Source organism: Psittacula echo, assembly GCF_963264785.1.
Source record: "Psittacula echo genome assembly, chromosome: 2".
Taxonomy (NCBI): Eukaryota; Metazoa; Chordata; class Aves; order Psittaciformes; family Psittacidae; genus Psittacula; species Psittacula echo.
In genome coordinates, this window is record NC_137737.1 from 39,085,777 (window position 1) to 39,098,427 (window position 12,651).

A 12,651-nucleotide genomic window follows, 5' to 3' on the forward strand; every position below is an offset into this window, starting at 1 on the left:
AGAAGCAACTATGGCTATCCAAGAAAAAGATGCACATACCAATATGTAGAGTGACAAAATGCCTGTATGTTCGAACTCACAAAAATCTTATGTCAGTTTTGCATTTTCCTACCCAGATATAGTCTCCTCTCTTCACAAACACAGTTATTTTTTATAAATACACACATATACTCCCTCCAAAATCCCCTCCAAAGGAATTTCTTTTGTTTAGTTTGGGTAGTACACATATTTTTCACATAAATGAGCATGGCTGAAAAGCTGGCTCCAGAGGTGTTACAGAAAAACTCTGACAGAAATTTACCATATGAGATTATTTTATTTAATTCAATGTAGAAATTCTCTTTTTTGTATGCAATGGAAATCATTATGTTCAGTTCTTTAAATCATTTCTTTTCCTGCTGTATTTAGTGTTATCTAGACAATGATGGGAAACATCGTTCACTTCAGATTTTCAGCTTCACAGTTTATGATGTTATATTTTCGTTCATTTAAAACCTGTTACAATACCTGCATCTCTGTCAAAAAGATGTCATGCTAAAGATCTCTTTTAAAGAGAAAACAATATCTAGAATAATATATAAAGTCTGTTATCTACATGTGTGCCTATGGCCGAGCAGCTTGAGAACATATTTGTGTTACCACTATTATTTACCTTTTTTCTAGGTATTCAGTAAACAATAAAGCCTCCTAAGTTGAAATGCTATTGATAGGTACTTAGAATGGAAGTAATCCCTTCCTTTAGGAATACTAACTTCAGTTTTATCAAGGGCTATCTTAAAATATGGAGCACCCCTGCCAACATGTTTCATCAGAGCTTTCAGTTTTCACCACTGCACTTCTTTGCTGGATTGACACACCTTTGGCTAAGTTTGTAAAGAAGTTTCACTAATCACAGATACAGAAATATGTCTAAAGATTGTACTGCTCTTCCGTTTCTGGTTTGTATGTATGACATTACTTAACCAAGAAACCTGGTAAAACAAATAAACAAAAAAAAAAAAACCCCTATAGGTTATTTAAAAGAGTTAAAATTAAGTTAACCAAAAGTAAACTTTACAATTAATGTCCTTTGAACACTTTTTAAACCCCAGAGATAAAAGTCCTGAGATAAAAAGAAATTCCTGAAATTACTATAATAAGCCCTGTAACACCAACTCCTGTGATAAAGAAACACTCCCTGCTATTTTCAGGAAGAAACAGGAAATAGCTGAGAGAACTTTGCAGAAAACTCTGCAAATGAGAAAAACACCACCTGCTTCCCATGGAGATGACTAGAGATAAAATTGTTTCCTGATATGTGCTAGAGATATCAGGGAATATATAGTTATGCTTGCCTTTTGAACAAGTAAATATTGAAAATGCTTTTCCTGTTCTATGCTTACAAACAGTATGGACTGCTGCACCCTATCATATATATGCCTTGCTTAGTGAATCTGATAAATTAAAATTAGCTTTCCCAAAGGAAAAATGGAAACATACAGCAGAAGAGACTAAATTTTGTTTCTCTGTAAGTTAACTGTAAAAACTGGGAGCTCACAACAGAGGTATTCTTGTGACTAACTTCAAGCCCAGAGCCTTCAGAGAAGCCTACACAGGAAAAGCCAGGCTGGTATCAACACCATTCAGGAAGCATGGAGAGCTCAATAGTCAGGCTACTCTGCATGCTAGCTTTCTGTGTTATCATATGAAAATCTTTTGGTATACATACTATTTTTATGCAAAGCTATTTTATAGCTAGACTGAACAACATCATGCCTGAATAAGAAATGAACAAGATCATATGCTAGGCCTGAGGAATGCTGCTGATCCTTCTACAAGATACTGGGACACTGCAAAGGTTGATCTGAAGCGCCTCTTACAGAATGACAGTGTGTTGTGGTGATAACAGTAGTGAAAATAGGCCAGCCAGGCTTTTCCCCGGGGCTGGGGAAAGAGTTGAGAGGAAGGCTACAGCCCTGACCAGACCTGCTCACATCAGGTAGACACTGCAATTGTTAACCACTGCTTGCAGCACAGAACAGTATTGCCATAGCAAGGCTGGGTCGTTCAATCTACTGGGCCTCAAACAGCTGAACCACCACAGAGGCAGAGACCAATGCATCTGAACCCTCTGATTCCTCTATATTTGTCTTTAGGAGTTGATACTGTATTTGACTAAGACATTGGCCACACACCTCATGCCTTGCTCAGACGCAGAAGAGGGCTGGGTTGCAGTTGGTTAATCCATACCAGGCAGAGAAGACTCCTACCCCTTTCAATGCTCAACGCTTAAACCCAAGCCCCAGTGTTTCTGCACAAGTCAGTTATTTGCATGTTTCTCTCTTCTCTTCAAAAAGTCCTGTGTACTGAAATGCACTGTCAGTACAGTGTTTGAGATAAGAAAAACACTGTTTGAATGACTCTGTTTAAATTATCTTCAGAGTGGAGAAAACACCCCAGCACTGTTTTCAAATATAAGCGTTTATACTGATGCGCATACGTGTATTCATGTAGGATTTTTCCTGCCTGATTTTCCTCACCAGTTTCTGAAGACACATCACCTCCTCTGCAACTAGACTGTGATAATTTTGTGACAGGAAAATGTAATTCAGTAATGGAAATACAGAATCCTTAGTCTTCATGTAGCCAAAGGAAAAATTTCATTTTTCAACTGTGGCCAAAGAGTTGGTATGATACTGTGTTTGAAATACCAGAGTTAAAACAGGGGGATGTATGGGATTACAACTCATTTGATGTCTCACAATTACAAAGTCAGCTCTCCAAGAATTAATCTTTTCAGCTTTCTGTACTAGTTTTCATTTGCATCTGTTAGAACACTTTGTACCTCATACTACTACTGCACAATGGACTGAACTGTTCACAGAATGGAAAATTTTAGTATAGACAACAGGACTGGCACTGCTGCCTGTGGTTGGTTTTACCTGGTTGCATTCAATTTGCAAGAGAAAGACCCACAGTAGCATCACTGTGAATCATGAGCCCTTAGAGGAAGTAAATGCAGTACCCAGAATGATAAAATTTAATCCTCTGTCTAGACCCTTCTGTTATCTGTCAAACAATGGATCCTAAAAGGCATCATGAAACAATTAGTCTTCTGGCTACTGTCCATTAATTAATTCATATTCTGCTACCTGTTTATTATAGTCTCTAGAAGGTATCAGTGGGCCTACTTTTCTCTTTGCTGACCTTTATAAACTGCTGCATGTAACAGGCTGGACCAGATATGGGCCATGCGGTTTACACATTCCCTGCATGAATTATATAAAATTTGTAACATGCAAATTTATTCATTACAATTATAAAAATAATTTTTAGTCTTTTTAGTATTTTAAGTACTTTAGACATTTAGGAAAACAGAAGTAAAGTGTACCCTACATACTTTCAGGGTTTTTTTTCATTAATTACATATTTTAAAGCTCTGCACTTGGACAAAGTATAAAGACTGAAGCTGGGTGTAAATTGCTTATTACAATAAACTTTTAATCTTCACATTTCTACAAATAACCCTACTGTGTCTTCAGAAGAAGAAAAGTTTTGTGGAAATGGTCTTACAGTAGTTTCAACAGTTGAAGGAAGAAGAATTTTGGACACATTTTCACATAATATTTTCCTTATTTTTCATCATAATAATTTACAATAACACCATCATATCTTTCATTAATAGGCTCAGCTATCTAAGACATCTGAAGGAGATGGAATTAATCTCGCATAATGTAGCTATCTAAAATGCAGGTATATCTAGCTAAACTACTCACCCAAAGTCCTCTCTGTGGTCAGCACAGAGAAATGGATACATGAGGGCGCAATTACTTGATCTAGCATAGGGACTGATGAGAACCTCTAGACTCCCACTAACACACAGAAAGCCCAAATCAATTATCTCTCTGTAACTGAGCTCTGCAGGATCCAGTTTTTAATTGGTATCTTATGCAATCTGGCACAGCACATACTAATCATTTTTTGTTGATTGCATTTATCATCAATAGCTCCAGATAGCTCCAGGCTATTTCAGAGAACAGTTACCAAAAGCAGCCCCAGTAGATTTTTCTTTTTTTTCCCTGCTTGAAAACCATTACTTTGGAAACAAAATTTCTGTTAAATCAAAAAAAAATCCGCTGATTTTATTTTTCATACTAATTCAGAATGGAAATTGAGCAGATAGCTTTTCTTACGTAAATGTTAAGAACATTGACAGACATTCCTGTGAAAGCCCTATGAAAGCACAAATCATTGACCCTAACCACATTCTCCTCCCTTTTCTCGTGTTCTATGACTTTGTTCCCCTGAATCTGTAGCTTTTATTTTGCCTTTTATACCTGTCCCATATTGGAGATTTTTTCTCTCTTCCCCCCCTCATTTTCTTTCTCTGCTTTGTATTCTTTTCATATTAAGTTCCAAATTTAAATGTTAGAAGGAGATCAAAGCACTACGTCACAGTTTTTCAGTGAATACTGTATGAAGAGATGATGCCAGTGGGAGCGGACTGGTTACTACAGTTACCTAATTGGTTATATATATATGTAGGATACCCTGGAGAAAATTCACTCTGTTTCCCAAGATGTACCCTATGTACCACATACAGGTTTGAAAGAGACATATTGGAAAGATATTTAAATGTAAGTTCTCAATGTAATTATTTCAGCACTTCTATAAAATACTTAAGGAACTTTTGTAAACTTTTATGGTTGAGAAAGATTATTTGAACTAAGAGAAATGATACAAGTTTTATGTTCATTAACACTCAAGTACAATGAGACAAGATTTTTTCTTCCTAAATGAACATTAGTTTCTTCATTGGGTTTCAGCAGTTCCCAGCTGTTCCTAACTTTAGAATTCCTTGTTCATAAGTCTGCTATATATCCAGAGGACATCGTTTGACTTCCTGATTTGATCCCTTCTTTAACAGAAACAGAACTTGCACGACTTAAATTATTCTGAACTTTGGCTGAGTCAAGTTCTAGGTAGGTTTGCAGAAGCTGCAAAATGGAGAAATGTCTTTCCTGTAAGATCACACAGACATTGAGATGACAAGCCTTCACTGGCATTCCAGTACTGCATGAAACAGGGACTGAGGACAGGGCTGCATCAAAGACCATCCACAGCTCATAAGTAAGCTTTTATTTCTACTGGAACTACAAAGCAACTGAATGCCTTGGGGAAGGGTTCTCCCCATCCTGGGCCACTTTCTAGATGTCCCCGATGACTTTGGCCAGGGGATTGAGGAATGACCATTGGAGAGCCTATCTTCTGCACAATAAAAGAGCCCAGATTTGAGCCTAATGAGTACACTGAAGACTGGCACAGGGTGCCCAAATATGTTCTGGAGTCTCCAGGCTTGGAGATATTCGCAGCCCTGCTCGGTGCCAGGGGACAGACCAGGTGATTTCCCTTCCACCCTCAACCCTGCAGCGACTCCCTGTCTCAGCCATTCTCCCTACTACAGCCATTCTAGCAGCAAATGGGCAGCCATTCCAGCATCTTCTAATATGGTAAGCCAGGCTCCACAACGGAACAGTGCCCCAGAGTGAAAGGGAGACTTCCCAATTCTCTCTTTTGCCCCACACTCCATCGCACACAGCCACCTGTTGCCCTACACCTTGTTAACGTGCAGCTATAGGCTCGAATCCTTGAGTTCTCCCTAGTTCCTGGGAGCACTGCGCCCTGCTGCCCAGCCCGGAGGCTGCACGGCGCGCAGCCCTCCCTCCCACCCATCCCTTGCTCTCGTTCCCTTCACACCAGCACCGCCAGCAAAGGGACCTCGGCGCCGCACTGCTGTCCCCGCAGCTCTAAACGCGCTGGCAGTTAGCGGGGAAGCCTACCCTTCCGTCTCCATGGGAGCCAGTCAGGCTCACTGGGGCTGGGGGTCTCCCTTGTTTCACGGGTCAGGGCTGGGGAGCAGATGAGTGCGGTGACAGCGGAGCAGCGGTAAAAGCCACCGCGGAGCGGCCGCGGTGCGGCTGGGGGTCGAGGGGCGCTATATTCCGCAGAAGCCGGCGGCGCCATCTAGCGAGCGAGCAGCGGGCCGCGGTCGTGCAGCGGGCCCAGGCCGCAATCGGCTTTAGTTTTAAGTCCAGCAACGCTGGCAGAAGCTCCGGAGCCTAAGACGGCGTCTGTGCTATGACAGGAGGTTGGTTTTTTCTGCAGGCCAAAGCGGTGCCATTTGAATGACTGTAGTTTTCCGAGATATACCTCCAGAGAAAGGCCGCTGCCTCTGCCCTGAGGGACTGCCAGCCCGAAGGGCGCGGGGTTTGGGTGAAACAAAACAGGTAACACACTAGGAGGCAAGGACCTGGAGGCAAACAATTGAACTACAGTGGAGATGAGAGGAAAGTGATTCAAATTTCATGATTAATTTTTGGGATGATGAATAAGATAGTCCTGGTCTTCTCTCTCCAGCCAAAATTTTCTCCTTTTCTAGTCTAATGTCTATTCTAATGTGTGTACGATTTTTTCCCTTTCATTTTTTTTTTCCTCCTTGTCACAACTTTAATGGAATCATTGCTTTAATGTTCCAGGTAGACATTTGTCAGCATCTACACTATTAGGGTCAGTATGTACAATATTAGCAACAGAAGATGTGGGTGATTCACTGTTGGTTCTGATAATCAGTTCCTTACGTGACAAATCACAACCTGCATGCCTCTGTCTCCCTCACTAATGAAGGAATAATAATGTATGTTTGTCCTGCAGAAGCATTCTCAAGATCAGTTAATTGCTTTTAAATCGTAAAACTGAAAAGTCTGCAAAAATGCAAAGAGCATTAGCTTATTCTCATTAGTGACACAACTAACAGGAATTCTCCTGGCTCACTTTCAGAAACTTGTTTACACACCAGACTCACCCCTCTTGGGGATATAAATATGGCCACTTTTATTTCCAACTTTTTTGTCTTACTGTCAGGATGAAGACATCTCACCACATCACTAGTCTTTCTGTAAATGTCCATTCAATGTCTTTCAGTAAATGTCCATTTAGTTGGTTTTATGTTTTTCCAGACTTTAATGAGCTACATTTATTTCTCTACAGATTTTTCAAAAAGTGAAATGGAATTGCACTTAGAAGCAATATGACTTTGACACGTCAGAAAGCATCAGTGGACTTGCTAACAGTACTTCTTTTCTCCTGTTTTCATCTTTTCAGCTGTTCACTAAGATGATATCAACTGCAACAGATTGAGAGGCTTCAAATAAAGAAAGCAGTAATAATGGCAGACTTCAGTTACCTTTACATAGACTTTTCTTTATCATTTGTGCTGTCATGCAAACACCACACATACATGTACACATACATCACTGCTGTGTGGAGTGAAAACTCACAACAGAAGGTTAATCCATACCAAGAACACAAGGCCTTGTTCATGATATGCTTGGTGAGGGTCACTGTAATACTGATCACGTTCTTCTCAAATTTGACATATTGGTCAATAAGAAAAAAAAAAAAAAAAAGAAAGAAACAATATCCTAGGAGTTGTTCTAAAAGAACTCCAAATTGTTTGTACATAACCTGTTCTTGAAAACAGCTCCAGTGCCAAAGGTACAGCAAGTCACAAATAACACATCAGTCTGTAAAACAATCCTTATCTTTCCTGAGCACCGTAAGACAGCTAATCTAATTTTCTCCCAGGTAGACTGGTAAAAACAGTAATAAGGAAAGTATTAGGAAATATCTATGATAGCTTAGAGAAGATTAAGTGTGGGTTTTGTACTGGGAAATTAGGCCTAACTACTCTCCTGAAAGATGCAATAAATGTGGAGAATATAGCTCATGTGCTATTTGTAATCTGAGTCACCTGGAGGGAGGAGCTACTAATGGTGCTTACTGATAACTTGTAATTATTCATGGTTGTCAAAACTGGAGCTGGACTGTGAACACCTGCAGGTTTGTCCACTACTGAGATATGAGATAATAAAATGGAAACTAAATTTAGTGTTATGAAGGTCAAGGTAAAGTATTTGGGAAAATTAACCCTAAAAATACATGCACAGTGACAGGCAGTTAACAAAATTATCAACTTTTTATAGGGTTACTGGACTCAATGAGGTTTAAATGCACTAAGAGCTTTCAGTTATTAGACTAAGTGATTGAGGGTAAATATTATGGAAGCCTATAAAATCATGAGATTTTTAGTTACCATAGGGTGGCATATTGTCAAAAATGAATTTGCCATGTTTCTGGGAAGGCCCACAGGGGCTCTTGAATACAATCATCCAAGTGTAACCTCCATCTCAGAGGATTCCTAAACCGTTAATTCAAAGAAAAGAGGATGATGTAGCAAGGAAAAGTTATTCAGTATACGCTTATCTGTACACTCCTAAAAGTGCCCATTATTAGACTGTTAAGGACAAAGGAATTTATTAGATGAGCCTCTGTTCTGAGGCACTGTAGTACTACTTGTTCTACTAATTCTTGTTGCGATTAGTGACAAAGTTGAAAATAAGTGAGCTTCACTCAGCTAAAGAACAAGCTTTAAGTTCGTGATTTTCTCGAGTATGGCTCTGTGGCATGTCTTTTAAATCAACCTGTCATATGCCTGGAATGTTTCTAAAAGGTATATAACTCTCGGCTATTGCGTATGTAGTCTGTTGGTTTTGGAAATGTTGTTTGAGCAATGGACGGTTTGCTTTATCACCGCTTTCACAAAAGCAGGTATAGTGTCCTTTCAGAGACATGAAGAGATTAAATACCTTACACTGTGTATCTCAGAGGGCTAAAAAATTTACTTCTCTCTCTTGCATGTGTCCACTAGTGTGATTTCTCCAAAGTGTTTCTTTTACCGTTTAAAGTAAAAAACTCAGCTGTCCTTTGTCTGCTACTCAGTTTATAGCAATTTTATTTTGGGAAAGAAAATGTGGCTTTTCATAAGACATTGCCATGTGCATTCTGCTGAAGAAAATATGCACTTAAGTTCCATACTTGTGTACTTTGCAGTTTTCCAGCATTTGAAGTACAAACCTGAAATATGGTCTGTTTACCTGTGTGGAATCATTTGTGGAGACAGATTTTAGTGACTAAACAGAAGACACTTTCTATAACTCTAAAAGTCAGGAATATACTCCATCAGGAGTGGCTTCTGTCTCTGCTTAGTAAAAGATTATTTTGAGGACTTCCACAGTAGTGCTTTGATGGGAGCTCAGGACATGAGTAAAATCCTGTTCAGTGTTACGAAAAATGTTGAGTGTTTGACTTTAATATACTTTGCAACATTGTTTTTCTATTGACTTGGGTGCTTAGCAAGTATGTAGGGCTATGCCAAATTGCTTGTATTAAATAAATATTTATATAGCACACGTGATTCATATATTACAAAGCCAGAAAATGGCATGGTAATTACCTGCTTTAATGACAGACCAGAGGTTGTAAGGCTTATCTGAATCAATTCTTGTCAAGCTATTCTTGCACCACATCTCTTGATTATTTTGCAAAGAGATGACATGTTTTCCCACTACCATCAACAACCGAAACAAGCATTAAACATTCTCCCAGCTTTGTTTCTTGTAGTGTCAGCTTTGTTTCAAAAATACACTGTCTTATTTCCTGCAAGATTTCCTTTCTGTACCTTTTATTGCTTTTCACCTAAAAAACACCCTTTAATCTTTGTCTTTGGGACTAAATAATGAACCTTCAGCACTGTCTTTACCTCTGCACTATGCTGGAAATACGGAACATGCCAATTTGTCCTTCAGATCTAAGGATACTTAGAATGCTGATTGCTTAACGTATAAAGACCTAGGATAGGGCAACTAATAATGCTTTTCAGAAGCCTTCTAACCACCATCCATCAATCACCTTATTGCTTATTCAGAATGGATGTCTTCTGATTAGGCAATGCACTGATATTTTGCATTTCCCCCGTCCACCCCTCACTTTTCTGCTGTTCTGTCATGTCTGTCATTTCTCAGGCTTTGCAGGAGGAAGCCAGCTGTCCTAATAAATCAACAGTCTTTTCAGAATGAAATCAACCTCAGCTGTATTTTAACTGATGAACTTACAGCCTCCTGAAATAAACAGTGCACTCTATATCTGGCTATGTACAAATGCTGTGCCTCAACTGTTGTGAAAATGAGAGATATCTGAAATCTGTCTGTATCATCAGAAACATCAGTTGCCATCAGCACTTCTGTTTTTTCCCCATAATTCCAGTTACAGAGCAGTGAGCAGATGAAGAAATAATTTCCTAGTATTTCTGAATAATAGGAAGTGGAAAGTATAATATTTCATCTAACGGTTCTAGTGAAATTGGAACAAACCCATTATTTCAAAGTATTTTTCTCATTGCTCTTAAAAATGTTTGTGGGTTTTGTCTTCTAAAGCATATATGAGGAAACACATTTAATAGTTTAACATGACCATACATCTATTTCACTGAGTACACAATGGAGTATCAGAAAGGCTTTCCAAGCAATTTGGGTCCACCTTGCCAGTGACCACCACTGAAAAAGTTTCCTGGAGTTCAATACGATTTTAACTGTCCTAAGAAAGCCTTGGTTTGAAAAATGCTCATCTACTCAACTTTAATCTATATGATCGCACCTTTACATTCAGAAATTCTTAGATACTGAATTGTACCACATATGAATGAGGAACAGGTGGCTGGAAATGATTCCAAGCCAAACTGAACACTGAGGAATCTGTCTAAAAGGGTTCAGAGCCATTCTACAGCTTCTATGGAAGCACATGTGCATACATGCACATATACTGTAAATCAATTCAAACAGCTGAGAAGCCTTTTGTAGATTAAGCTTTGCCTCTCCAATCAATACTTTATATCTTCTGTGTGCTGTTGTAAAGAAAAGAATGAAATTCTTGTATCGTTTATACAACTTCATCCAGCTGAAACTCGTACTGATCTCTTGAACACATTTATAAGATGTAAGACTGTCAAGATTGTTGATATCTCAGAACTGATAGGCAAGTAAAAACACTGTATAATTCAACTCCTCTGAAAAAGCTCCTGTGTGCTTCAACGTATGCTGTTGTGTAGGAGAAAATGAAAGGAAAATGAATACAAAAAGACTGATGAAAGTAGCTTAAATAATTACATTGAAAAAATTACTGGGCATTCTGGAGTCATACTGAAATTAATGTTTTTCATGAACAAAAAAGACTGTTTAAACAAATTCTGCATGAAAAATCCCTTCATTTGACTCAAACATGCTTACTGAATGGATAAATATTAAGAAAACCAACTTCATCACAGGTAAAACATTCAAGACAAAAATAGGAATTTTGAGGCAAATAATCTATTAGAGGTAGACTGTATTTTCCTTTTATTTATCTCATTAGTACTTCATCTGTTATTTTTTTGCTTTAGATACCGGGTACTTGTTATTCAATTCAAATAATTTGAAATGAGTGGGAAAAACTACAATTCTTAATAAATCAAAGACTGTTTTGTTGTAATAATAGGAACTTATAAATTAATGTAGTAGCTTACACTCCCAGTTTCATGTTTCTTTTTTTTCCTAACTACAAAGAAGCATCACATCTTATGGGTTTCACATTCAGTTGTCAAAAGATTATGTAAAGAAATAACCATTTTATTTTCAACTGCATAATAGAATGTCTAGTACACTTACTTTCGGGAAGAATTTTCAGTCTTAGGATATAACTGAATTACTGTTTTAGAATCAGAATAAAGCTTTCCTGTACATCTGTGGCAAATTCTGCATCATTTCATGGTATTTTGAGTTTTCTAAGGAAAACTTCTTTTCCTTTGTGTTGAATACTTGGAAATTAAAAAATCTGACATAAAAGGAAAATTGAGATAAGAAGTTTACACAGGGAAAGTTATTTCAAATTCAAAAAACCAGAGAAGAATGATTTCCAGTGTTGCTTTTATCCTAAGAATGTATGATCTCTTGTTCTGAATCCAATACTGTGCAATAGGTCTTCAATCAAGACAATCTTCTCAGTGTCCATTCTAACAATAATAGACAAAAATCTTCAGAGGGAAGAAGCCGACTTCAAAAGGCTGGAATTTTTTTTACCCTTTCCAAGGTTTTCTAATCCTTTTATTTCAGAGAAGCTATAAATCTGCTGAAATTTAACCTCGGATTGAATCTTGTCCAAGATTGAGGTCTTTTTTTCTGAAACGATCAGGACCTAGAAAATTTTCAGCTGGGCATTATCCTAAAAGATCGCATGCATCGAGGCAGGAAGAACTAAAGTTAAAGCTTGCTGAAAATGTAAAAGATACACTTGTCTCTGTGAAAATTAACCCCTCTATTTGCTTATCTATAGTTGTTTACATTAAACTAAGGGCAAGTATAGGGAAGCTACAAAAGACTGAGCAATCCCCAAATCTAGGGAAAATGGATGATTTATGAAGTAGGTGATGAAGATTTGTAGCGGCTGGGTATTGGGGCGGACTAGAGCTCAAATTAAGTAAACTTAGTGTCCTGGGTAGTGGCTATCAAAAGAAATTAGTGGTATTTAAGGAAAAATAGGGAGAGGAAAGGCTTGTGGTCAGGACAGATGGAATTAGGGATTTGTTGTGTTGATCAGATTATGCCTGTTACAGGCGAAGCGCTTCAGGATTTCTCATTTTTCAGGTAGCTAAGTTGTCCAAAATGTTTAATGTTGACTGCATTGCATAGCAGTTTGATGTGTGGCAGTCTTTAGATATGAAGTAAGTAGATAAAGAGAAAGAGA